This window comes from Ornithorhynchus anatinus, chromosome 4, assembly GCF_004115215.2.
Source record: "Ornithorhynchus anatinus isolate Pmale09 chromosome 4, mOrnAna1.pri.v4, whole genome shotgun sequence".
NCBI classification, from domain to species: domain Eukaryota; kingdom Metazoa; phylum Chordata; class Mammalia; order Monotremata; family Ornithorhynchidae; genus Ornithorhynchus; species Ornithorhynchus anatinus.
This window is the reverse complement of record NC_041731.1, coordinates 30,070,479-30,073,792: the sequence shown is the minus strand read 5'-3', so window position 1 is coordinate 30,073,792 and position 3,314 is coordinate 30,070,479. Positions and strand designations below refer to the sequence as shown.

Genomic DNA, 3,314 nt, shown 5'->3' with positions numbered 1-3,314 from the left:
GACCTGTAGGTGTCAGTGATGCAGGGAAACAGCACAATTCATTCATTCATCCAATCAAATTTATTGAGCACTTATTGTGTGCAAGAGCACAGTAGTAAGTGCTTGGGAGAGTACAATAGAACAATAAACATACACATTTCCTGCCCACAGTGAGCTTTACAACCTAGTAGGGGAGCACTACCACCCTTAGGTCCCAGCTAGTGACTATAAGCTCCTTGTGGGCAGAGAATGTGTCTTCATGTTGTTACGTTATACTCTCCCATATGCTTAGTAGAGCCCTCTGCACAGAGGAAGCACTCAATTTATTGATTGATTGATTGATAGAGGAGCAGGTGATTGGAGAGAAGGGCAGAAGCAGGCCAGACAGACCCTCGGAATCAAGCCAGACTGACCAGAGACATGAGCAGGATGTAACCATAGCATTCAGGTTCAACGTGGGAGGTAAAGGCAGAGAGAAGGCAAAGAGCGATTAATAACAAACAGATGTCAGGACAGAGCAGCAATAGGTAAAGAGGAATTAGTAGGACTAGGCGCAGCTTTCGCCTGGCTGCAACAATAGCGACTAAGAGTTCTTAAAAGGTCTTTAATAGAGATCTATTCTATGTGTCAGGGCCTGTGTTTTGAGGACAGGTCCGAGTTTCTGAAAACCATGTAGAGCAGGACTGCCCTCATAGCTGAGACTGGAGAAATCATTTCAATCCCATTTTCTTGATGGGTAAACTGAGGTAGAGTAAATTGTTAGCAGAGTTTGAACAATTACTATGGTATTTGTTAAGAGTTTTAGTTTTCCCCAGCCCTCAGTACATGGGTAGATTCTGATTCTCCAAAGGGATATGATAATGGACTTCTCATTGAGAATAAGTGGGGAATGATTAAGATCAGACACAGTATATGTCAAGCACTGTTCTAAGCACTGGGGTAGATCCAAATTAAACAGGTTGTACACAGTCCCTGATCCACACGGGGCTCACACTCTAAGTAGGAGAGAGAACAAGCGCTGATCCCTATTTTATAGATGAGGAAACTGAGGCACAGAGAAGTTTAGTGGCATGCATATAGCAGGTAATTGGCAGAGTCAGGATTGTCTTGTAGTGTCTTATGCTGTTGAGTCGCCTGTGACCCATAGCGACACCATGAACACATCTCTCCCAGAATGCCCCAACTCCACTTGCAATTGTTCTGGTAGTGTATCCATAGAGTTTTCTTGGATAAAATAGGGAAGTGGTTTACCAGTACCTCCTTCCGTGCAGTAAACTAGAGTCTCCTCCCTCAATAATCTCCCGTGCTGCTGCTGCCCTGCATGGTTGAGTCTTGATTTGTAGCAGATTGCCTTCCACTGGCTAGCCACTGGCCAAGCTAGGAATGGAATGGGTATGCCTCTGCTTGACTTTCCCTTCCATAGTCGAGACCGGTAGAGTGCTGGAAACTCTCCAGGTGCCACCCTGAGAGGAAAGCCAAGATTAGAACCCAGGTTTTCTGTTTTCCAGAATTGTGCTGTTTTTATTAGACCAAGCCTATCCACATTAGAAAATAAATCTCTCCCCTAGATTAATGATCTTATCTTTGGATGGTTTTAGTTTTCCCCAACCCCTAGTCGATAGGTAGATCTACCCATGTACTGAGGGCTGGATGGATGGTGGATTTCTCATGGAGAATAAGTGCAGAATGATTAAGATCAGACACAGTAATCTGGTGGGAAAGGTGGTAGGTCTTGATGCAAAGAACTAAGCTTTTAGAAAATAATCTACCTGGAGAACTCAGTATTGACAGAATCAGGGCTACCTAAAAGAGAAAGATCCTGGCCCTGGCTCCTTCAGAAAATATAGCAGTATGAGCTACCAAAATATATAAAATGTCTTTTTCAGGGTTTAGGAGCTATTGAGATATAAGGCCCCTCAGAGGCCCTGTCCAGACTTTGGCTAAAGGCCAGGAGTAATATGCAGCCCATGGAAATTTCACAGTACTTCGTGAGGCTTTTGGCAGCTGGAAAGATTGATAGGCAACAACCTGCCGCTATATACCAGGATATCGAGTTCAGAGTTGGAAAATCTCTCCAATGGGATTTTGCAGTGACCAGATGTTGAACAGCTGCATTAACAATTGTTCTCTTAGCTGAAAGGAGAAAGGGAGAGGGTTTTTTGAGTCCTATCCAGATGATACACTAAACTGCGCATTTAATTTCTATTTAATGAGCACAATAGCAGGCATTAAAAACAAATATCATTTGATCATTAAAAACGTATTTGGGAAAGTTTAGCAACTTTGTCAGAGATGTGTGACTAATGTTAACATAGAGTTGTGAAAGCTCAGAAAACATTTGTCTAAATCAGCTAGGGTTCAGTTCAGGCATATTGACTTTTAAATCAAAATAAACTTTTCACTGGGGACTTTGCATTTCATTTGGGACTGCTCTGTCTTCATTGAGATGCTCATCTCAGCTATAAAAAAAACCACCTATCATTTGCCACCACAGGGCTGACCATTTGTTCAAATGTATCCGGAGTCCTGCAGATGACACCTGATGCTCCAGAGGAGAGAGAAATGAATCAAATGAGCTGGTTCTTTATGACAATTGGCTGGAGTGAGGTAATGCCCACATGATACCCCACAACCCTCATGAGGGAGTCCAACCTTTGCTGCATTTGTTAACTGATCTATATGAATATGCTCTGACAGAATCCCAGTTACCATCTGGTTACGCTTTCAAGAAGAAGCTCTGATTAGCTTTATCTTAATAATGAGAAGCAATATGGCCTAATGGAAAGAGCACAGGCTGGGGAGTCAGAGGACTCGTGTTCTAATCCTAACTCCACTATTTGTCTACTGTATGATCTTGGGTAAGTCACTTCACTTCCTCTGAGCCTCAGTTACCTCATCAGTAAAATGGGGACTGAGACTGTGACTTTGTCGAAAATGATTATTTTATATCTACACCAGGACTTAGTACAGTATCTGGTACATAGTAAGCGCTTAACAAATACCATTTAAAGTACATACACACACACACACACACAAACACACTCAAGCGCAGATACAATTCTAGATAGTGTTAGTTCTATGGAGTCTGTTTTTCCTCCTGTATGATTCAAATCCAGTTTGTCCTCCATTTTTTTGATCTCATATTTTATTCATTCATTCAATAGTATTTACTGAGCGATTGCTGTAAGCAGAGCACTGTACTAAGCTCTTGGAATGTACAATTTGGCAACGGATAGAGACAATCCCTGCCCAAAGATGGGCTCACAGTTGTGAAATTATATAAATAGGTATCCACATGGCCTCAAATGTATTTATAACAGCTGATTCTTATTCAA

The 3,314-nt window shown here is 42.1% G+C and overlaps 1 non-coding gene across 1 annotated transcript; it reads right to left on the bottom strand.

Annotated features, from left to right (window-relative positions):
* Nucleotides 1-1,314: 1,314 nt before the first annotated feature.
* LOC114811570 lies at nucleotides 1,315-1,452 on the bottom strand. The gene has a single exon (XR_003759267.1). It is a non-coding gene; the product is annotated as a small nucleolar RNA SNORA7 (small nucleolar RNA).
* Between the last annotated feature and the right edge of the window lie 1,862 nt (nucleotides 1,453-3,314).